This window comes from Gorilla gorilla, chromosome 1 (assembly GCF_029281585.2).
Source record: "Gorilla gorilla gorilla isolate KB3781 chromosome 1, NHGRI_mGorGor1-v2.1_pri, whole genome shotgun sequence".
Taxonomy (NCBI): Eukaryota; Metazoa; Chordata; class Mammalia; order Primates; family Hominidae; genus Gorilla; species Gorilla gorilla.
In genome coordinates, this window is record NC_073224.2 from 176,776,678 (window position 1) to 176,802,266 (window position 25,589).

Sequence of the window (25,589 nt, forward strand, 5' to 3'; positions counted from 1 at the left end):
TCCAAAAAGAATGCAGACTGAAATTTAAGGTGGAAGGGAACGTGATCTGTCTTTGTGCACATTACTGATATTCAATCACTATTGGTCCATGGAGTGGAAAATATGAAAGGAATGACTTGAAATGGCATGAACTCATCAAGAAAGGTACTGGGTTCCTTTGAAACCATGTCCTATTTTTGCTCTCCTAAAGCAGACAGAGAAAGCAGTGTCATCACCTTTCTGATATTCCAAGGGAAGCTTGGTAATTGCCACTTGGTTCTGCTGGTCCTTTTAGTATGTACCCAAGTGGTGCAACTCAACATCACATTAATTTTAAAAATATGTGCCATTCTATTTATACATTTTTTTGTAGGCAAGAAGAAATAACTTCTGGGCTTAAATTTAATTGAGTGACATTCCGTTGAAAAAGAAATAATGTCAGAGATTTGGAAGCTTGTTTTAGAGAATGTATTGAAAAGTGACAATTCACTTTTAAATTTAGAGTAAAATTTCTGTATCTTTTCTCTTCATACATAAATATTAGCTTTATCAACATATTTATAAATGCATATGATGTTACCGGTTATATTATACTTATACAGTAGTATGTATTTGTCATAAGACATATTTATGTAGATGCCCTAAAGTTATGGAATCTTGAAGGACACTGGAAGTGTAAATCAATTCAGTGCTTCAAGATATGTTGCTGAATAGTGGAGAAGGTAGTCTGTCCTAGAGTTCACTTGAATATTCTGTCCTAGAAGCAGCTTTTGTTTCTTAGGTACCTGATTGATTTTAAGGCTGATTCTTTCACTGCAAAATCACTTGGAATACTACCTGCTCGAAAATGGACAAAGCAACTTTCTCAAGGTTTATAAAACTGCTTATGCGAGGATCCTTTATAATGTATGTAAACGGAAAGACACATTGGAGAGTGCCTACTATTTGTCCTATGTGCATTCATTTAAAATGAATGTCTCCCAAGTCATGTGCATATGTTGACTGTAAATACAACCTTTTACTAGGTGATACAAAGTTGTGGGTCACGGCCTGTCCCTGAAATGCCACCTCCCTTTTCTATATCCATGTCAATCCTTCCCATTCATTAAGGGCCAGCTGCTTCTTCTCCATGAAACCTTGCTTAATTCCATTAGCCCATAGTGATTTCTGTATCTCTCATCTCTGGGAACATTTACTGTCTGCCTCATCCCTTCGGTTTTTCTCACTTTGGCTTGTAACCAGTACAGTTTACAAGGTTATTTAATTTTTTTCTGTTTCTATGTCACATCTCTTCACCTGGATTGCAGACTCTATGAGATCATGGACCATGTACAGCAAGTCTTCACATCGCTTTACATTGCTTAGCATAGGGTGAATGCTTAGTACCTTATTTATTAAGTGAATGAATGAAACAAGTGTCAGTTTCACGAACCACCACAAAAGGCCATTTACAAATGTGGTCTGTGAACTAGAATTAGCATAAGATATATGTTTTCAAAGGATAATAGAGTCTCGGGATGAGAAGACACTTTAAGGGCTACCTAGTTTATCCAGCACCCTGATGTGTACATTTCCTCTGCAGGGCAGAGTTGAGCCCCTCAGACTGAACATCTCCCATGATCCAGAAGGAACACCTAAGTAACATGGAATTTTCAAGTACTATAGTAAAACGGATAAGCATGATAAATTTTCAACCAGATTATCTGGGTTTAAATCTACTCTTTCCTAATATCTCTCTAATCTTGGACAAGCTCTTAAGTTTCTTCACTGTTAAACTGAAATGATCAAACAAACTCTCAATTTATTACATGCAATTCTAAAATCCAAACTCTCTGAAAACCAAAAGTTTTTGTAACTTATTTGTCAGGAAAAACCTGCCCTGGTCTGAACTCATAAATCTAACTTAAATGGATATGAGGTTATTTATAGTCTTTATGTACCCACCGGTGAATATGCTTCTCTGTAAAAATATTAATGTATTTGACTATGGGGCATTGCCCCAGATCCTGCTAGAGGTGTTACGTATAGTATATGTGCTCTATTAATTTTCTGAAGAGTTTGAATACCAAAATATATCTGGCTTCCAAGTGGTTCAGATAAGAGATCATGGATGTCTATTACCTATTTGTAGCATTGTTATGAAGATTAAATGAGATAATAGATGGGAACCATTTAGCACAGGGCCTGGAATATAATAAGTCCTTAATAACTACAATCAGATATCATCTCACCCCAGTTAAAATGGTTTATATCCAAAAGACAGGCAATAACAAATGCTGATGAGAAACTGGAGAAAAGGAAACCCTCTGTTGGTGGGAATGTAAATTACTACAACCACTATGAAGAACAGTTTGGAGGTACCTCAAAAAACTGCAAATAGAGCTACTGTATAATCCAGCAATCCCATTGTTGGGTATATATCCCTATTCCCCAAAAAGGAAATCAGTGTATTGAAGAGATATCTGCACTCCCATTTTTGTTGCAGCACTGTTCACAATAGCCAAACTTTGGAAGCAACCTAAGCGTCCATCGACAGAGGAATGGATAAAGAAAATGTGGTATTTATACACAGTGGGGTACTATTCAGCCATGAAAAAGAAGATCTTATCATTTGCAACAACATGGATGCAACTGGAAGTCATTATGCTAAGTGAAATAAGCCGAGCACAGAAAGACAAACATCACATGTTTTTACTTATTTGTGGGATCTAAAAATCAAAACAGTCGAACTCTTGTAGATAGAGAGCAGGAGGGTTACTAGAGGTTGGGAAGGGTAGTAGGGGATGGGAGGGAGGTGGGGATGGTAAATGGGTACAAAAAAATAGTTGGAAAGAATGAATAAGGCCGGGCACGGTGGCTCACACCTGTAATCCCAGCACTTTGGGAGGCCAAGGTGGGTGGATCACCTGAGGTCGGGAGTTCAAGACCAGCCTGAGCAACATGGAGAAACCCTGTCTCTACTAATACTACGAAAATTAGCCAGGCATGGTGGCAAGTGCCTTTAATCCCAGCTACTCAGGAGGCTGAGGCAGAAGAATCATTTGAACCCGGGAGGCGGAGGTTGCGGTGAGTCGAGATTGTGCCATTGCATTCCAGCCTGGGCAACAAGAGGGAAACTCTGTCTCAAAAAAAAGAATGAATAAGACCTAGTAGGTGATAGTACAACAGGGGGACTATAGTCAATAATAATTTAATTGTACATTTCAAAATAACTAAAAGAGTATAATTGGATTGTTTGTAACACAAAGGATTAATGCTTGAGGGGATGGATACCCATTTTACATGGTGTGATTATTATGTATTGCATGCCTGTATCAAAATGTCTTATGTATTCTGTAAATACATATGCCTACTATGTACCCACAAAAATTAAAATAAAGACTAAAAAAAACTCCTTAATAAATATCAGCTAATGTTATTGGTACTTATATTTTAAATTAATCACATTAGGCTTTTTGTGAAAGTTAAGTTTCTTTCTTTGAACATTTTATGTTTAGTATGTATAGGAGTATTGCTATTTTTCTTATTCCCTAATGAACAAATGACTTTCCCAGGAAGCTAAAGTGATCTTAAAAATAAAACAATACTTATGATTGAACCTTTATTATTGACTTTTATTTTAGAAGAGCCCTCTGAAATGTACTCACTCTTATTCATTTGTTTATCACTTCATTCATTTTACCAAAGTGTATTGGGCAATTGCTAGTTTCTGTTGACCTAACAATAGATAAACAAACATTGTCCCTACCTTCTTACAGCTTATAGTCTAGTGGACACAAATTATTTCTTTTTCTGTTGATTCATTCTTTCATTTATTCAGCAAATAATTATTGAGTACTTATTATATACTAGATACTGTTCTAGTATGTAATGGCAATGGGGATACAGCAGTTATCGAGGCAGACAAAGTTTCTCCATAAAATTTATTTTTTAGTGGCGAGAGACAGTAAACAAAGAAGCAAACAAACAAACACAATATTTTCAAGTGAGGATAAATTCAGTGAAGGAAATAAAATAGACTTATGTGCTAGAGCAGTGATCCCCAACCTTTTTGGCACCAGAGACCAGTTTTGAGGAAGACAGTATTTCCACAGACCGGAGTCGGGGAGATGGTTTTGGGATGATTCAAGTGCATTACATTTATTGTGCACTTTATTTCTATTAGTATGTTGTAATATGTAATGAAATAATTATACAACTCATCATAATGTAGAATCAGTGGAAGCCCTGAGCTTGTTTTTCCACAAGTAGATGGTCCCATCTGGAGGTGACAGGAGACAGTGACAGATCATCAAGCATTAGATTTTTATAAGGAGCATGCAACCTAGATTCCTTGTGTGCACAGTTCACAACAGAGTTCGCACTCCTATGAGAATCCGATTCTGCCACTGATCTGATGGGAGGCAGAGCTCAGGTGATAATGTGAGTAATGGGGAGTGGCTATAAATACAGATGAACCTTTGCTCACTCTCCCACTGCTCACCACCTGCTGTGCAGACTGGTTCTTAACAGGCCACAGACTGGTACTGGTTTATGGCCCATGGGTTGGGGACCCCTGTGCTAGAGAGTGACATAGTACATGTGAGGATGGAGCTACTTTAAAAGGGGTAGCCAGGGAAGGCTTGGTGAAGAAATGATATTTGAACCGAGGCCATGGATTGGATATAGATTGACTGAATGTGACAGACTTAAAAATAATAGAGGCTTAAAACCAGATAGACATTAATTTTTTTTCTCACAAAGTTTTTCACCAAGTTCTGCTTCACCAAGTTATCCAGGGCCTAGAGTCCTTCTGTCTGTTGCTCTACTGTCCTTTGAGTGTCACACACATGGTTCAACATGGTTAACCACCAGGGTTACACTCCAGCCAATGGGAAAGACAAAGGGGAAAAAGAAGGTATCCCTTTATAAAAATGTTCTCCCTTTCAGGGAATAACCCTCAAACTAGACACATCATTTTCCTCTCATCCCATTGGCCAGGACATAATAATAGGGCTATATCTAGTTGCCTGCTAGGAAATGTAATTTTTACTTGAGTAATCATATACTCAGCTAAATATTCTATTAGTATGGCAGAAGGGAAGAATAGATATTGGAGGACTAGAAGTCTCTGCTAAGACGTGAATAATGACATGGAGCCAGGCAAAGAGCAACTTGGGCAATAGCATTCCAAGCAGAAAGAATAGAATTTCAATGACCCTGAGCAGAGGTGGGTTTTCCATGAAGATAAATGAAACTTAAGTACCAGGACATCTCACTTGCATTGGCACCATCCAACACCCTGCACTTAATTTTATATAATTGTACCTAAACTGAATAAGCTTCAAGCCCTACAAAACCTTTATCAGACCCTGGCTCTGAGGAAGGAAAGTGGTAGGTGTGAAAGGAGATCACTATGTATGGAGCAGAATGAGCACAAGAGAGAGCAGAACTAAGTAAAATTGGGCAGGTAAGTAGGGAATGGCTCATATAGAATGTTGCATGAAAAGTTAGATTTTATTTTAATGTAATGGAAAACCTCTGGAGAACTTTAAGAAGAAAAAATGAAATTTGATTTATTTTTACTCTGAAGGAGACATATAAGAGAGTGTTCACTGGAAAATTTAAAACAACCCACTGTACATAAACAGAATGGATTAATAAATTGATAAGTTGTGGTACATTCATAAGGGGCATATTTTGAAGTAGTGAAATGAATAAATTAGTTTTATATATATCAATATAGCTAAATCTCAAAAATACGTTGATCGAAAGGAGAAAATTTTAACACTAACATACAGTATAATTTATGCGTGATTTTACTTATATAAAGTTTAAAGTCATTCAAATCAATATCTTACTTAAGGGTACATACTGTAGAAAAGACTGCGAGTTGCCTACCAAATATCTAGTCTCCTCTTCTTCCATAATGGCATAACTTTACTTTTATTGTGGTAGGAATATGTCCAAGTGGAAAACTATTTTTCGGCTTCTCTTGCAGATATAGGCCATGTCATGGTTCTGAAAAAAGAATGTAAGCAGAGGCTAGAAGGCTGGGCATGTTGGCTCATGCCTGTAATCTCAGCACTTTGGAAGACTGAGGCAGGCAGATCACTTGAGCCTAGGAGTTTGAGACCAGCCTGGGCACCATGGTGAAACCCCATCCCCACAAAAAATAAAAAAATTAGCCAGCCATGGTGGTGTGTGCCTGTAGTCCCAGCTACTCGGGAGGCTGAAGTGGGAGGGTCACTTGAGCTGGGGAGATGGAAGTCGCAGTCAGCTGAGATTGCACCACTGCACTCCAGCCTGGGAAATAGAGTGAGAGCTTGTCTCAGAAAATAAATAAATAAATAAATAAATAAATAAGAAGTTATTGTTAGGTAGGAGATACTCAGCTAATGTAATTTTTTGCTATCAGCCCTTCTTTCTTTCTCTTGCCCAGAAATGGGTCACAAATGATTGAAGCTAGAACAACCATTAAGGGAAAACCAAGAAAATCCCGAATGATTTAGCCCTAGTCTTTGAGACATGAAGCTAACCTTACTGCTTCAACTGCCTACCCCAAGCCTCTCAATTATGTAAAAATGTTAAACTCCCATTTCTTTATAAACCCCTATTGTTTGGGTTTTCTGTTACATGCAGATTAACTCAATCCCAAATGATATTCATGAATTTGTAATAAAAGTAAAATCCCATCTACAGAAATAAAAATTACTGGCCGGGTGCAGTGGCTCACACCAGTAATCCCAGCACTTTGGGAGGCAGAGGTGGGCGGATCACCTGAGGTCAGGAGTTCGAGATCAGCCTGGGCAACATGGTGAAACCCTGTCTCTACTAAAAATACAAAATTAGCCGGGCGTGGTGGCACATGCCTGTAATCCCAGCTACTTGGGAGGCTGAGGCAGGAGAATCGCTTGAACTTGGGAGGCGGAGGATGCAGTGAGCCGAGAACGTGCCATTGCACTCCAGCCTGGGCAACAAGAATAAATCTCCAGCTCACCAAAAAAAAAAAAAAAGAAAGAAAAATTACTAAATTCACTAAATTTAGGACAATTATTATTTCTAAAGTGAGAATAATGTGAATGGAACTGGGAATGGATACATAGATCCTTCAGTTATATTTTATTTCTTGAAGAAAAAGACCTGAAGCAAATATGATAATATTTTTAAAAGTTAGGTGATGGACCCATGGGTATTTACACTTTTTTGCTTTTTTATATGTGTGAATTATTTCATTTTTAAAAAGATCTGGCTGCTGTGTGGAGAACAAGTGAAGATACGGAAGTTGGAGGTTCTCGTAGCAATGCAGGTGAGAGATGATGATGGCTTGCGTTAGAGCAGGAAAGAATGTATTTTTAATAGAGTGGGGAGTAAAGCCTACAGGATTTCATAATAAATTGTATGGTAGTTGTGAGAGAAGGAGGAAAATCAAGGATGACTCCTGCATTTTTGGTATGAGCAACTGGGTAGATGGGATACCATTGAGAGGTGGATGGCTGAGGGAGGAGCCAGCTTAGGCAGGGTGGCAATCAAGAGTTTGATTTTGGACAGTTGAGGTCAACATGTCTAAGTGGAAATGTCAAGCAGGCAACTTGATATAGGAGATTGTGAAGCTAGGACTTCTTCAAGGACTTCCAGAATATGGAATCAGATTGGTTTTTCCTCTATGTATCCCTGTGGAGTCTTGTTTATTATTTTCCCTTTGACCTTCTTTGATAGGGATTTAGAACTTGCAAAAAGGAAAGTGACAGAGTTGGGATAATTCTCTGTGAAACCTCCCATACTTGTTTTCAAGTGGCTCCTTGGAAGTGAGCACAAGATAATAGTGCAGGGTTTAATAATCAGTGATTATTAATATGAATTTCATGCATTTTTGGTCATTTGGTCAAGGATCTGGGCTTTTAACCTTGGAAGTGTGTAGGAAAGGGTATCAGCTTAATATTCATTCTGTTGTGCCTAATGTTGGCCTTAGCTAGTATCCTTCCTAAATCCAAGGGAGCAGAGTCTAGTATTTAATAAATATGTGGTAAAAGTTGTGAACAATTATTTACATACGTTAAAGTAAAAATTTCACTAAATTCATCCCAAATATGTTAGGAGTTTTTTTTCAATACATAAAAACAAATGCAACCATTAATAGCCTGGTATATACCATACACTTTACATACATTAATATTAATCCGTGCAAACCTTTTATGAGGTAGATACTTTTATTATTCTGTATTATTTAACCTTTTGGGGACTCACTTTTTGCTTAAAAAACAAGAATTGTAATAGTACATATGTGAAAGATTTTTGCTATAAGTAAACTTTGATTAAACTGATACCTGTGGAATCTTTTAATGCCGTAAATAGAAGCCAACAAAGACATGAATTGAATATTGTCTGAGAAAAGTGATAGATGTAAAAAACTTCAGGCTTGAGTGAAGGGCTCTAATTCTTATCGATAAAGAGCACTTTTATTGAAATATAGACATATACAGTGGCACATTCTTAAATAAATGGCTTTAATGTGTAAAAATCCAGTGTAGAAAAACCAAACTGTGATTAAAATTTAAAAGGTTTGATAAATAGCTTTTAAATTAATTGTGTGTGTGTGCATGTGTGTGTGTGTGTGTTTTCTGGGTAGAAGTTTTCTGGCTTGCTGTAGAATCTTCTGTCCAAATAGTCATCGATTTTCATGGTCTTCTGAATATTTTCCAATTTCAAATTATTTCAGGTTTTAGCTACAGAAAAACAAATTAAACAAAAATGTCAACATAAAAGACTGCGGCTAAATGTAAAAATTTAAGAGCTTAGGATCAAAAATAATAAGATCACTGTTATGAAATTAGAAGAGACTAATCAAAGTAAAAGTAGCTGTGACTAAGGACTATGAAAATATAAAGGGATTAACATATGTGATAATAGGCTAATTAAACCTTAGCTTTTCACTGTGATGATTTTATAGCATCTTCTTGTTGTTGCCAGTTTGGAAGCTGCCAGCAACTATTTTCTTAATTGCAAAAGGAGACAATATGTGTTCCACCGTCTCATTCATAACATTTAACGCAGACACTATTAGGACACTGTATGGAGGTTGAAAACGACCATGTTATTTGGAGAGCCTGGGGGATGACAGAGAAGGGGGAAAGAGGATGTGTTTTAAAACAAAAACCGACACAAATCCTCAGAAGAAATATTTAACTAGAATTTGTACAGAAAAAGTCTACTTGTCTTGATAGACTAGCCTGCCCCTGTAATAAAACCTCCCAAAGTCAACAGTTCATAAAGTCTTTTGTTCTAGTAAAAGGGTCTTTAATTTTTAACACAAACTCATACTTTGGTATGCATGGGCTTAAGTAAAATTAGAAGACACGTATATAATAGGATTTAATGGATTATCATCTGCATTTTCCAAAGATGTCAGCTTCTCTCAGCTCTGATGGAGTAGCACTTAATGTAAATTTAATTTGAAGTGATGTATGGAAGGCTTGAGGTGGTACTCCGTGATTCCCTAACTGCCTGGAGAGCCTCTGTGGGTAGCATCTGGATTTGGCGGCTCCACATGCCCAGCAGCATCTACTAACTAGGATTAATGAGGTAGCCTGTTCACCAGTGATCCAAAGGAGGTATGCTACATTTACTCCCAACAATATGAATAGGAGGGCTAGTTTCCTTTGGGGGCACACTCTATGATGAAACTTAATGATGGACTTGATATTAGGTGTAATAAATATACTGTATTGGAAGCACTTTTGCTTTGTCAAATTTAAATATTATTTAATCATAAAATTGTGTTTGGTGGCTAGGGTTGAACTAAAGATTTTCATGTGTGTGTGAGTGTAAGTGTATGTGTGTTGACACTTTTACAGCTAATACATGTTTTTTTAATGAGATTAAAATAGTAAATCTTCCCTTCATTACATTAAAACACTTCAGGATTTTCAAAAATAAAACTCATTTTTAGAAGTTATTGAACATTTTAAACAGTTTTGTTGCTAACTCTGTGTGTATATATGTGTGTGAGAGAGATTGTGGATGTTGTGTGTGTATTAAGTATGAGTAAATCACAGACTGCTGAGTTAGGCAAAACTTAATTCATTCTCAACTCATTTAGGCATCAAAATTTTATTTTGTCTTTGTGTCTAACTGAGCATTGAATAAAATCGCAGCTAATTTCAAATTCCCTTTGTCATCATGGTTTTCAGCCAAAAGTCTATAATAAATGGTCAGAAGATGAGCTGAGACTGAATGAATAGTGAGTGGTATTCATCAGCCAAACATAGAGTCCAGATCCAATTATATGTATTCATTAAGTGATAATGATATCATGGTCTTTAACTAGGAAGAAAAGAGTGTAATTGAATAATAACAGTTGTACAATCCCAACGGAACACACTTTCCATCCCAGCCCAGCGACCCTCGGGGATGATGCAGGATTGATGGAATTCTATTACTCTTTGATAGATTTATTATGAAAGGCTGAGTGGACTTGCAGCACCACTTTGTCACTCACACTAATCAGTATCGTAAGGGCCCCGAGCGGGCAGGCTTTTGTATCCCTTTGACAAAGACAAGGTTAGGGGAGGATGACAGACACCCAGACCTTTACAAACCCATACTGCAAGATAAAATGGGCCAGCTGAGCTCTGAGCTGGGACAGAATTTTAATTTGTTTATCAATGGCTCTCACATGTGCAAGACCATAAGGATATTTGTCAGAGGAGTAACACTGAGGCTAAACTCTTTTGTTTGGCAAGTGGAGCTTGGAAAAATATGTATTGAACTGTAAAAAAAACAGGCTAAATGGGGGGGAAAAGGTAAACGTCTTAAGAGAAGGGAAATAACTCACATTACTATAGACGTGATCTGAGCCTAACAGTTTATTGTGATTTTGACTTTTAAAAAATGCTTTTAGTTATTGCTTTTTTTAAAAAAGAGGTGTTTTAGGAGCAACAGAACAGTAATGGGATTTTTTTTTTCATTTCAAATTCTCTGATTTCTAAAGGAAATCTAAAACCTATGAAGGCATGAGTGGGGTCATTTGTTAATGGGAAGATGGGTGTTAATTTGTTGCTTTTTGTTGTCTGTTACAACGTTGTATAACTTAGCAGCAAAAACAGCGGAATTTGCCAAACATGCTTTTTATATGTAAAAAGTACTTTTTGTAAATGCCAGGAGGGCTCTATCAGAAACAGCTTTTCACATTTAAATGCAGCTTGCTCTCCTGTGTCTGCGGTCAGAGCCCACTGGATTTAGGAAACTAGATAATTTGTTGTGCTACCGATCAGAGCAGGAACTGAGAAGGCAAGACTGGCATCCGCCAGGGCTGCTTAGCACAGTGGTTGCCAGGGTTTATTTTTTGGTTATTGTTGTTGAATGATCCTTATTTGTAATGTCTTTTTCTGCTTGAGATCCCCTTTTATTTTTCAGAATTGTGGCTTGCATTGTAAGAGGAGCCTGTGAATTCAGAGGCAAGTCTGCTGAGGACCGAATGTTCCTGTCCATAAAAACAGAAGTCTGGCCTGGGCTCCTCTCTTGGGTGAATTTGCAATGCCAGATCCTCTCTATCAGTTTGGTTTTGTTTCTTGTATCTCTGGGAAGGCAGGCAGACAGCACGGTCACCTGTGAATGCAGCTACAATTGGCTTAGCTGCCTCACTGATAAATGTGCCCCCAGTAAGCTACAAAGGGCTTACCAGCGTTCTCAGCAGCTAAAGGTGATTTTCAAGAACAGGAAGGATTGCTTCAAACTGTTCTCCTAGCATTTCATTTTAATATTTTGCGTGACAGAGCACAGAGCCGATGGATATGAACACATTTAACTCCAATGACCAACGTAGTGCAGTCTCTGAAAACATGGAGCCTGGTTCTGTGTCTTCTTTTGGATTCCATTTTCTCAATGTTGGACATTCTCCAAAAGGTCAGCCAGGAAAAGTCTCTGGATGCCAGACACCAGGCAGACCAGGCAGGCCAGCAGACTACTGGTGTTCATTCATTCCTCCTAGAGATGGGCACAAAGTAAAGGTTAATTCAGACCACTTGGCAAGTGCTTGCTTGTCCACTGAAGTTTACAAACCAATTCATGCAGGTTGACCGCAAAACTCTATGTACCTTATTTGGTCTTTCACAATGTAACCCATCCAAACAAAATCAGACCTTGATTGAAGAATAACTATGGTTTACAGAATATTACATTGAAAACAACAGAGGGTTGGAATTTAAATTATTAACATACTTTTAGGGCATTGTCTAATACATATTATGAAGACATTTACTTTTTTTTAATTGAGAGGAACTAGAAAGCTCATGTATTAGAAGGTACTGTGAAACCTATCTTCAGTAGCTTCTTTTAAATTCAGTTTTGAATCTTCCTGTGTTGAAATGTTAGCTGATCTAAAGCAAGATCTTAGATGGTCTCATCTGAGAGAGATGTTATAGAAAGGAGGTGGTATTTATAATAATAGTAGCTACTGTTTATTGATTGCTCTGTGCCAAGTACTTTCTTTACTAGCATTATCTTATTTAATCCTCATAAAACCTGTGAGGCAGGCACTATTATTAGTCACATTTTATAGATAAGGGAAATGAAATTTAGAGAAGTGATATAACTTGGTCAAAGTCACATAGTGAGTAAAGGGCAGAATTAATATTTGGACTCTGGTCAGCTTCCAAAGCCTTTTGTATTTACGGGGGTAAGCAGAAACTTACCGCAGACACAGCACTGCCTCCTCAAATTATCTAGCTCTGTTCTGTCACGTGTAGGGTACGTATATAAAATCTTCTGTAAAAAGTCACTCAACTGCTCTGAGCTCAGTTTCCTCATCTTTAAAATAGAGATAATAATACCTCCTAGATAGGTTTATATGTGAAACTTTTATAAAAATAAAACCCTATATACAACCACTTATTATTACCATGTTGAAAAAAGACGGTTTCAACTGAAGCAAGTAACAACACAGTTGCCAAATAAATCTTTTAAAAACATCATTTTCTTAGTGACTTGATCCTTCTTAACACTCTATGGTGGCTCTCTGTTGTCTATTAGAACAGGTCCAGACGCCTGAGCCTGGAAAGAAGCCTGGCCCACGCTCTATCCATTTACCCTGTGGTCTTACAGAGACAGAACCTTTGCAGAGCCTGCACTGTGCTTTTACTGTTCCCTTTCATGGTTGGCTGAATAACGGCCTTCCAAAGATGTCTACATCTTAATCCCCAGAACCAAGGGAACCTGTGAATACATCACCTAACATAGGAAAAGGAAATTGGAGGATGTGGTTAAGGATCCTGAGATGGTAAGGTTGTCCTAGGTTGTCTGAGTGGGCCCAGTAGTAATAATAACAAGGGTCCTTTTAAGAGGGAGGCTGGAGAGTCAGAGGCAGTCGTAGAAGATGAGACTATGGAAGCAAGGAGTTGGAGCGATGGGAGGAAGGGGCCACAAGTCTGGGGATGCGAGTGGCCTCAGAAGCTGAAAGAGGTGAGGAAACAGATTATCCACTGAAGCCTGCAGAATGAACACAGCCCTGCTGATACTTTGATTTTAGGCTTCTAACCTCCAGAACTATCAGAGAATAAATGTGTGTTGTTTTAAACCACTCATTTGGTGGTAGTTCATTACAGAAGCAGTGGGAAACAAATGCATTTTTCATGACATGATCGTTCCCATTGCTGCTCTTGTGCTCAGGCTGTTTCCATCCCCTGAAATATTTTCCTTTCCCTTCCACTTTTCTAATCTTACTTTCATGCTCAAGTCTCACTTAAAACCTACAGCAGGTAAATTATTTACCATAGCACCAACAGACCACTTGACCATACCCTAACATGTGTTGCTCATTTATTCATTGATTTCTCAAATATTTGTTGATTACCTACCAGGTTCTTGGGACATAGCTTTCAAGAAGCCTATGGTCTAAGAAAGGAGGCAACAGGGACTTATTAATACAGCTATGAGAGAGGAGAATGTGGAAAGCTATGTGGAGAGAAACCTGACCCATCTGGGGTGGGCAGGGAAGGCTTCACGAAGGAGATGGTGGTTGGTAGGAGTTTTGAAGCTTCAGATCTCCAATTGTTTCATGTTTCCAAAACAATTGGAGAAGAGTAGTAGAGTGGTTAAGAACACGGCTTGAGAATGAGCGCATCTGAATTCAGATCCAAGCTTTGCCACTCCTTGATCTGTTTCTCCATCTGTAAAATAAAGATGACGGTAATATTAGTATCTAACTCACAAATTATAATCTGCTTATAGGAATACCATTTACGTAATAAACATTAAGTGCTTATTTGTTATTTCAGTTTCTCAAGGGCAGCTACTGTTGTATTAGTCTCACTTTGCATTTATATAGTGCTGGATACATAAACTAGCTCTTTGAGAGTATATCTACAGATATGTATACATTTTTTTTTTTTGAGATGGAGTCTCACTCTGTCACCCAGGCTGGAGTGCAGTGGTGCGATCTTGGCTCACTGCAACCTCTGCCTCCTGGGTTCAAGTGATTCTCCTGTCTCAGCCTCCTGAGTAGCCGGAACTACAGGTGCACCCCAGCACGCCCGGCTAATTTTTTTTTTTTCTATTTTTAGTAGAGATGATGTTTCACCATATTAGTCAGTCTGGTCTCGAGCTCCTGACATCAGGTGATCCACCGGCCTCGGCCTGCCAAGGTGCTGGGATTATAGGCTTTTGTATTTTCTGCAGTTTAGCATATTAGCATAATGCTCAGCATATAGCTGGTGCTTTGTAAATGCTCACTGACTTGGTGTGGAGCACCAGAAAGTCCAATCTACAGTTTCACATTTGGAAAATGATAACGCTTATTTCCGTGTTGTCTTCACTCAACCACCTTCTAGGTATTTGGGTTAGGGCAGTCTTTATTATAACAGAGCTCATGCTTAGGGTATTGCATGGAGGCACAGATGGGTTTACCGTGAGGCTAAAGGCAGATTTACTGTGAATCTTATAAAATGTAAATCTTTCATGGGCCCCTTCCAAAGCCATGTACCTAATTTTGTGTTTGTAGTGGTGTATTCTTTTTTCTCAAAGAGAGCTCCTAGAATTGTATAAGCTTCATGTCCCACAAGACCTGGATATCCTCCCACATATTGGCTAAGCATGTGAGCTTTGTAGACAGACTTCCTGGGTACAAAGCCAGTTCTACTACTTACTAGCGGTGTGATCTTCTCTGTGCCTTAGTTTTCTTAGCTGGAAAATAAGGTTGACAGTAATGCTACCTTCTTCATAGGGTTGTTGAGAGGATCAAACACACTAATCTTAGTAAGCATACTGTAAGTGATAGCAGTTATTATTAATTATGTAGAGCCTTAGGAAGTGTCCAAGGCTTTTAAGGTAAGAGTAGCCGTTATGAGAGAAGGCCAGAGTAGAAGCTTCATGACAGCAGGAATCATTTTGTCTTCTTCACTTCTATCCCCAGAACCTTAAAAAGGTGAATGCATATTGTGCTCTTAACCACTATGCCAGAGTGCTGCACTTATTACATATTATTTTATGGTCTTATAAAATAAGACCTTTTTTTCTCCAATTGGATTGTGATAATAGCAACTTCCTTTTTTTTTTTTTTTTTTTTTTTTTTTTTGAGACAGAGTCTTGCTCTGTCCCCAGGCTGGAGTGCAATGGCATGATCTTGGCTCACTGCAACCTCTGCCTCCCAGGTTCAGGCAATTCCCCTGCCTCAGCCTCCAGAGTAGCTGAGACTACAGGTGTGCACCACCACGCCCAGCTAATTTTTTGTATTCTAGTAGAGACAGGGTTTCACCATGTTGGCCAGGATGGTCTTGATCTCCTGACCTAGTGATCAATCCGCCTCAGCCTCCCAAAGTGCTGGGATTACAGGCGTGAGCCACCGTGCCCGGCCAGCAGCTTACTTTTATATAATTCTAAATAGGATTATTATCAGGATTATTCTGTACAAGATTATTATTTTATATAATTCTACATAAGATTATTAATTCTTCCAGTAAATATTTATGGCACATGGTAGGTACTCAGTAAGATAGCTTTTAATTAAATCTTGACTAACCTCTCCAAATGCAAAAAATTGAGCCCTAGTCTTTTCTAACTTTTAATTTCTTGGTAAAATCTACATAGGATAAGTCTAAGGTAAATTTTGGCATGGTGAGAAATACATTAGCTACACAAATAGACAAATCAATGCATCGAAGGCAGAAAGATAGCGTCGTCATCCTCATCTTCACAGTTATTGATCATCTACTTTGCATAAGCACTTGTTATCTATGGTACAATGCTGTGGGCTTGAAGCAGGGAAGACATAGGATACGTGGTAGTATGGTAGAAAGACATTGATTTAGGGGTCAGGGAACCTTGGCTCTGCTCTGGCTTTGTCTTCTGACTACCCTTACAGCTTTGGGCAAATTGTTTAACCTCTCTGAGCCTCACTTTGCTTATCTGTAAAAAACATTAATAGGCTGGGTGCGGTGGCTCATGCCCGTAATCCCAGCACTTTGGGAGGCTGAGGTGGGCGGATTGCCTGAGGTCAGGAGTTGGAGACCAGCCTGGCTAACATGGTGAAACCCCATCTCAACTAAAAATACAAAACATAGCCGGGTGTGGTGGCACATGCCTGTAGTCCCAGCTACTGGGGAGGCTGAGGCAGAAGAATCACTTGAACCCAGGAGGCGGAGGTTGCAGTGAGCCAAGATTGTGCCACTGCACTCCAGCCTGGGTGTCAGAGCAAGACTCTGTCTTAAAAAAAAAAAAAAAAAAAAAAAAAGCATGACTATTATCCTCATTAGCTACCTTATAAGATTTTTGCATTAAATGATGCATTTTGTGAAAAAGTGCTTGGTAATTTTTGTCTGCCTAAGAACTACTGTAGCACTTGGGGTATAATAGGTATACATAAATGCTAACTAAATGAATTAATCATAATACATAGAATTTTATAAATGTTATGATTATCACAATCTAAGGAGATCAGGCCAAAAAGCATGATAGAGAGTATAAAATAATATGTAATAAGTAAAAAATGTGGCATGGTGGTTAAGAATACAAAATATATTTCTTCATACATAATGTATTCTAAATCTGACCATCTCTCACCACCATCCACCAGCCTTTGCCTGGACTATTCCAATACGTTTCTAATAGGTCTCTTTGATTCCACTCTTGCCTTCCTACAGTTTATTTTTCACTTCACAGACAGCATAATCTCTCAAAAATGCACATCCTATCATTTTACTCCCTTACTTAAAATCCTCCAATGGCTTTCCATTTTACTGGTAATAAAATCCAAGCTTCTCTCTATGGCCTGCCCAGCCCTCTGTGGCCTGGCCCCTGCCTACCTCGCTTCAGCTTTGCCTTTTGCCACATCGTCCTTGTTCACTGTGCTCCAGCTACATTGGCCTTGCTGTTCTCTGAACAGACCAAGTATTTTCCTGCCTCAGGGCCTTTGCACTTTAGCTTCTTTCTGCCTGTTCTGCTCTTTCCCTACGTACTTGCATGACTCTCTCAACATTCAGATCTCAGCTCAAACGTCGCCTCCACAGATAGGGACTCCCTGGCCATCTGCCTAAGATTGCCTCCCCATACTCCAATTTGACCACCTTCTGAAAATTATACAATTCGTTTGTTAATTTACTTATTTATTGTAATTGTTGCTTGTCTCCCTTTGATGAATAAAAGCATATGAAAGTCGGGGCATTATTTTCTCTTTATTTCAGCTTCTGTTTTTCTAGTCTTCATCGTAATGTTCTCCCTTTTCTTGCTCCTTTATGATTTTTACTTTACACTTTATTCATTCCCAGTTTCATTTACCACCTTATGGTTTAATTCGCTGTGGAGTTTATAGGGCCCTGCTGTCTTGGTCATTCTAGAAGGGCTGTGTGATTTTATACACAGGATTTCACATTCTGAAGGCCCCTGGCTCATTCAAAAACCCCATTGAAATAACAATTTTTTTTTTTTTTGGCCAAAATTATACATGCCATACTAATTGGCTCATTCCCATCTTAGAATTCTATGAACATTGCCCATGGCAGACAGTGCTGCTTTGCCATGTAGGAGTTGTGTGTGTGCACTCATCTGGGAATGTGTGTAGGTATTGACATTATTCTTGGAAGCAGCCATGCCTACTCAGAGCACTTCACCTCTCCTCATACCCTCATTGCCACATTTCTTTTATCCCAAATAACTAGAATGAAAATGTTTATTTTTATCTTAAATGAAAGAGGCTGCATCTCCTTGGATAGCTCTCACTAAGTCCTGCCCATTTGCCTGCTTGCCACTGATTGGCATGGCTACATCTTGGGTTCTGGGTTCAGCTGTTTTCTCTCTGTCATAGTTCATTTTTCTCCCTGCTGCCTAATAGAATACAACATGCAGAAAACTCAGTTTCCTGTTTATATGTATTAAGTTTTTCCAGTGACTATTTAGGTACATCAAGCATCCTCATCCCTTCTCTGTGCTCTCATAACTGCCTCTGTGCCACACTTAACACATTGCTCTTTCTTGGTTGGTAAGTCATATACCCCTAGCATCTACCCACACTACCCAGCCCAGAACAGGCTGTCAGTCATGTTTGTCAAATGAATGTTTTGTGTTTATTTTTTATTTTCCTTTTGAGTTTTGATTTCCTTCTGGTTTGGGCATCTACATGTCTGTAGGTATAAGCAAGTATAAAGGGGGCAGGTGTCACCCGGGCTTTCAGATAGAAGACCCTCCCCATAGGACAGATGTCTCTGACTATGCAGTGGAGCTTGCCCATGTAAACCTCTTGCATTGTTTGGAGTCTCTATCCCTTGCCAAGGATCTAACCACCCACAAGCAGACACACTGCTGTCCAAACAGATGGACAAGGGAGATAGGCAGGCCAAAGCCCATGGATGAACATGAAATGAATTGGTGCAGAGAAGCCAAGGGTGTTGGAAATGAATGCTAGTCCTTACTGTGCAGTTTCCAGCATAAGGATGGACCAGGATGGTTGAAGTTTTGACACTGAGCTGCTTGGTAACAAAGGAATAGGTAAAGTGAGAATGAGTCTGCAACGAAGTGGATGCTTTAACAGGTGGATGAAAGGCCCCAAGAATACGGATTAGCTCTAAAATTTTCAAGTCAGTTTAGCAGGTGAAGTTTATATCTTCAGCTGGAGTTGTTCTGAGAATCCACATCTGGTCCAATCATCCATCAACATTCATTCACTCACTCAACAAATATTTATTGAGCATCTAACACATGCCAGACGCTGGTAGGCACCAGGTGGGATAAAAAAAAAAAAAAAACTCACATGGTCTCTGCCCCGTAAAAACTTACATTCCATTATTAATTTCATAGTTAATTATTTAATTAAAGGTATAAGCACTATGAAAGAGTATACAGGAGCTAAGGCAATATGTAATGGGGGGTTCTTAGTGTGGAGCATCTGAAAGGATGTCTCTGAGGAAGTGATATTTAGGTTGAAATGTGAGGTCAAAGCAGAAATGGGATGTTTAGCAAAGAACAAGAGAACATTCTTGGCATAAGGGAATAATATCTATAATGTCTCTTTGAAGTGGCAATTAGCCTATGTTTACACATCTCCTAAGAAGGAAAATTCTCTTCCTCCAGAGGCAACACTTGGCTCACTCTGTTCTTAAGATCTTCTTTATTTCCAACCAAAATCTGTCTCTCTGAAGCTTCTGACAATTGGTCTCAAATATATACTTCTTGGGGTCTTGTAGAACAAGCCAAGACCCTCTTCTTGTGACAGTAGTGGGTTTCTTCATTAATTAATGCTCAATTAATGTGTTTTCTTTATCCATTAGGGTCCCACAGAGATTTGCTCAGTATATAGTTGCTTACTTGTGCATTTATGATTCAACATCCATCTATGTCCAGAAAGTATTAGGTCTGTTGAGTAGTAGCTATTAAATATGTGTGAATTAATGGAATCAACAGATGTATGAAATTTACCTTCTTAACAATCTTTCTTATGTAGGAACTGGTGAAGATTTCCCCAGCAAAAAGTAGAAGCCGAGTGTTTCATAGATGAAGACTGGGGAGATTGCAAAAGACCCATCCAGGTACTGATGCGGTCTTCTGGGACCAGGAACCCTACTCATGCCTCAAGCTACCTGTAATGAAAAGTCCATTGTCTGCCACCTGTCTCGTAGATCTGTCCTGAGGATTAATGAGATAATGTCTGGAGAGCCGTGTGAAGCCTTTGGAAGGAGATTACAGATAAAAGTCTAGTTCCAGTGAATTAGGCTACTGATAAGAGTTCTGAATAACAAAGCTGTGATCAGGCTTTTAAAACGTTATTTTGTTGATATTTGGTTACAGCTACTTTTAGACACTGAACTAACCAGTGGAACAAGTTCTTTCTCAGGTCCCTGAACTTTAAACAGTCACTCTAGAACAGTCTTTCTCAAAGTCTCAACCCAAGGAGAATTGTCTGTATCACCAGTGTGTTTGTTAAAAATATAATTTCCTGGCCTTCAACTTCAGAACTACAAATTTGCAAAACTTCAGGAAGCACCATTTATATGCAATACCATGTGAATGATGCCCCCTGGTGTTGTTCAATGTGGCAGCAGTGCTTACCTCTGACTGAATGGGGAATTCTGGCTGTGAGGCCTGGGAATTTACATTTTTAGCAAGCACTTCAGGTACATTAGCATCGAGAACCAATGTCAACATTGAAAAAAGTGTGACTGTCATTTCCTTTGTAAGTTGGAAGGATAGGAGATTGCTGGGGGAGAAGGGAGCAGAGCTGAATGATAATGAGCTCTTCACACTTTCACCCTCTCACTGAGTAATAATAAACTAATTAGGAAAATAATAGCTAACATTTATTTTGTAAATTTATTAATGTCAGGCAAGGTGCAAGGCACTTTACAGGCATTATCTCATTTCATCCTTACAATAACTTCATGAGATCAGTGTTAACATTATTATCTCCATTTTGTAAATGAGCAAAATGAAGTTTGGAGAACATAGTTTTGGTATAGGATAAATATTCAATAAATGTTAACTATTATAAGCTTATCTGTGAAAGTACTTTTAAAAATACAAATCCTCTACTTTAGCATTCAGATAAGAATGGCAGCATTTTTTTCTCCACTCCCACTGCTTCACTTGACTAGCCTTAAAAAAAAAACTAACAAAAAGGATGGCAACATTGATGAGAGTAATGATTGGGAAATGGAAACTAGGATAAGCTTGCATGAGACGGTTTGGCATAGTATGAAGGGGATAGGCACCTCAGGAAAGCAGAGTAACAAAGTAATAAGGTGTTGAATTAAAATACTTGCTTTTTAAGGTCAACCTTTTTGTTTCCCCATGAGTAGGGGAGGAAATTTCATTCTTCTATACTGTGTCCAAAACTCAGCAGGTTTCATAGTGTTTGTCTACATAAGATAAATTACTTAGTATAAATAATTTATCTTATGAAGTGAGTTGGTCTATTATTATTCTTCTATCAGAAAATATATTTTAGTAAACTCACAAGTGAACTTGCGCAACACAATCCCTTCATAAATTGTGAACTGTGAGGCCATGTTCTGTAAGGGTCTTCTCTAGCATGCACATTTAACTGGAGGCTAACCACTGGCAAATATTCTAGGGAGAAGAATACTTTAGAGAATTAAGGTTTCATTTACAATTCTATTATGTCAGAGATAACCTATAGTCTATAAAATACAGTCTTCTCTTCCTGGATCCAGAGCTTGACTATGTTTTCTGGCTTCTCTTGAAGTTAGACGTGGTTTTGTGATGTGGAATGTGAGGGGAGGTGCTCTGTAACACTTTCAAGTCTGGCCCTTAAAACCTTCTAGTTATGATCCTCATACCCTTTCCTCTTTCTGACTGACTGGAATAGTGATGCCCAGGGTAACCTTGGAAGCTGTGTGTTGAAGATGGCAAAGCTGTTATCCGCTGAGTAGTTGAATGACCATGTAGAGCAGAGCTACCCCTGACCTGAATCCCTTCACTGGACTGTTACGTGAGAAAGGATAAACTTTCTTTAAAAAGTCCCCTCATTCTAGCAAATACATCCATGGTGAACATTAATTTTTTTTCCCCATGGGTATGTGGTCTGTTTACTCTTTGAATATTAATATTCAATTGGTTAACTCTATGCTATTGTTTGTAGATATTATTACTTAAAAGATCTCCAGTTTAACCAATGGAGAGACTCCTATTAAGAACACACGATTAACCTTAAAAAAAGGAATATATGAGCAAATAAAGGTTGATATTCCTTTCGGCAATTTCAATACAGGCAATATTCAACTTGAAATCAATGCCATTGCCTCAGGATCATGTTTAATGTAAAAAAAAAAAGAACCAAATTAATTGTAAATACGTTTTCAGTTTGTGATTGTTGTTTGTGGTTATGCCTTACTCACTTTTCCATTAACAACATAATTAACTACTAAATGCCAGGTTAGGGGCTGAAGAAATACCAGAGAACATGGAGTGTATTCAAGAGAATGTATTTGTCAACAATTAGTAAAGATCTTTATACCAGATAATGGAGATTAAATATGAATAAGAAAGTCTCCTAAGAAGTAGAGGAACACATGAATGACTTTATAAATTGCTCACTTCTAAAGAAGGGGGGTTCCTAGTTTTTTAATTAGCATCAACTATTTGGCAATCTAGTAGGTTTGTAGTAGCTATTCAGGTGCTGACAAGATTGTGAATTCAGAAGAGCAGGGATTTTGGTCTTGTTCATTACTCAATAATATTTGTTGAATATTAAATGATGTAAGGGACTATAACAGGTCATCTACCTCACTCACCATCTGACACTTGTACTCCCTTTGGAGCATCCTTGCCCTCTGGTAGTTCATTGTGTTTGAATATTTCTAGAGAAGGAAGCATCTTTGCCTCCTGAGGCAAACCCAACTTTGAACAGATCTAATGTTAAAAAGTTCTTCTTTATAAAGAAACGGGCTAATTTTATTTCTTTTTTTTTTTTTGGTATTTCTAGTAGAGGCAGGGTTTCACCATGTTGGTAAGGCTAGTCTTGGAACTCCTGACCTCATGATCCACCCGCCTCGGCCTCCCAAAGTGCTGGGATTAAATGCATGAGCCACCACGCCCGGCCCTGATTTTTTAAAGTTTTTTGTAGCGATGAGGGGTATCACTATGCTGCTCAGGCTTGTCTTGAGCTCCTAGGCTCAAGCAATCCTCCCACCTCAGTCTTCCAAAGTGCTGGGATTACAGAAATGAGTCACTGCACCCAGCTCTTTTGCTTTTATTAAAAATGTTTTTATATTACTGAAGAGTGCATACACATTATAGTTCATCTGGAAAATGTGGAAAGTTTCAGAGAAGAAGATATACATGATCTATAACTCCAATGTTTAGAGACAACTCCACTTAACATTTTGATATAGTTCCTTCTAGTCTTTAAAAAAAAAAAATTTTTTTTTTAAATTGGCCCCTGAAAATCCATCTCGTCTTTTTTTCTTGGATATGTTTTTTACTTTAACAAAACAAGAATCATACTGTATGTGTTTTGTTGTATCTCACTTTTTAAAAAAATAATAACATCTTTAGTATGTTACTAAAGATACTGTATTATATTTATATTACATGAAAGTCTCATAATTTATTATACCTTTCTACTGTTTTTGGATGTTTGGGTTCGTTCTAACAATTATTTGCTAGTATAAATAATGCTGTCATAAAGGTCTTAGTTCTTTCTTTCTTTCTCTTTCTTTCTTTCTTTCTCTTTCTTTCTCTCTTTCCTTTCTCTCTTTCTCTCTTTCCTTTCTCTCTTTCTTTCTTTCTTTCTTTCTTTCTTTCTTTCTTTCTTTCTTTCTTTCTTTCTTTCTTTCTTTCTTTCTTTCTTTTTCTTTCGAGACTGAATCTCACTCTATTGCCCAGGCTGGAGTGCGGTGGCGCAATCTCGGCTCACTGCAACCTCCACCTCCTGGGTTCAAGCGATTCTCCTGCTTCAGCCTCCCGAGTAGCTGGGATTACAGGAGCGCAACACGCCCAGCTAATTTTTGTATTTTTAGTAGAGACGGGGTTTCACCATGTTGGCCAGGCTGGTCTTGAACACCTGACCTCAAGTGATCTGCCCTCCTCAGCCTCCCAAAGTGCTGGGATTACAGGCATGAGCCACCGCGTCAGGCCCATAAAGGTCTTTATAAGTAAATCTTTTCTCTTGATCTCATCTAATCTTGGAGACGAGTCAGAGTTAAGCCTGGTTAGTACTTGAATGGGAGAACATCTGGGAATTTCAGGTGCTACAGGCTTTAAAATATATAAAATAAAATAAAATAAAATAAAATAAAATAAAATATTTTCTGAGACTGAATATTTTCTTAAGGTAAATTTCTAAAATTGAAATTATTGGCTAAACAATCTGAAGTTTTTGTTTGCTTCTATTTTTTACTATGAAAATTTTTAAAAGAACAGAAAAGTAGAAAGAACTCAACTTCCAATTTTTAATAACCTAAGTTTTATAGTTTTTAATATTTTGCTACATTTACTTCATTTATTTTTAATACTAGTTTTAAAATTTAAAAAATCAGTTTAAGAAAACTAGTCTTAAAATCTCAAACTGGTAAGGACTTTAAAAGGACTGTTTAAAAGTCATAATCATATTATAATGTTCACACACAGTAAAACAAATAATAATTCTTTAAAATCATGTCTAATTTTTCCTAATTGTCTCAAAACATCTTTTAAAAAAAATTGAAACAGGATTAAATAAGACCCACACATTTATTTGGTTGTTATATCTCTTAAGCTTCCTTTAACCTTTAGTACTTTCCTTTTCTTTTTTTCTCTCTCAAGTCATTTATTTGTTGAAGAAAATGGAGAATTGATTGCATAGAATTTCCCACACTCTAGTTTTGTTTGGTTGTGTTCTCATAGAATTATTTAATACATTATCCTATCCATTGTATTTTTTTGTAACTTTACAGCAGTGGTTCTCAGACCTCAGTGTGCATCAGAATCACCTGGAGGGCTTGTGAAAACACGTATTGCTGGGCCACACCCCCAGAATTTCTGGATCAGTAAAGCTGGGTGAGTGCGAGAATTTGCATTTCTAACATATTTCCAGGTGATGCTTTTGCAAACGGTCCAAAGACCACACTTTGAGAATTACCACTTTAGAGAAAAAATTAGATCCCTTTAAAAGAATGGTTAGATTTATAATTTTTAAAATTACATATATATGACATATAAGATGGGATTCAAAGCATGCTGCCCCCAAATAAGGCATCCTGGCATTTAAGGAAACATCAGAAACAGGAAGGTCACTCTGACCTTATGCCGTCCTTCTCCTCTGAAGCAGGTTGTAAAACTCTCATTGGAGAAGTACCCTGCCTATACCTGGAGGAGAGGGGCATCTTTATCTCTGAAGACACAAGGACACAGAGAAGAATCTGAGTAGATAGGCCTTTCTAAGTTCCCCCTAGTTTATCACCATTAGGTCATACCCGCTTTGTGCAATCATACCACAGCTATACACTTCTTCATCAAACTTAGCACAAAATGGCACAGGTTTCCTTGTTTCTTTGGGTCTTCATTTTTGAAGGCTTCTGCATCATGTAAAACTTATATATGTATGCTGTTCTGTTGTTAATCTGTCATTTGTTACGGGTGACTCAGCCATAACCAGCGAGGTGTAAGATATCTTTTCTCCCATACAATACGTTCGAAGTATTTTCTTAAGAAAA

General features: G+C 38.1%; 1 long non-coding RNA gene across 2 annotated transcripts in view; it reads left to right on the top strand.

The window, feature by feature from the left end:
- Positions 1–25,589, top strand: part of LOC129527185 (uncharacterized) — a 169,483-nt gene that overhangs the window by 102,196 nt on the left and 41,698 nt on the right. For both annotated transcript variants that reach the window (XR_008672177.2, XR_008672186.2), the window contains exons 2-3: positions 19,883–19,967; positions 24,831–24,933. This is a non-coding gene — a long non-coding RNA (uncharacterized lncRNA). The remainder of the gene's footprint in view (positions 1–19,882; positions 19,968–24,830; positions 24,934–25,589) is intronic.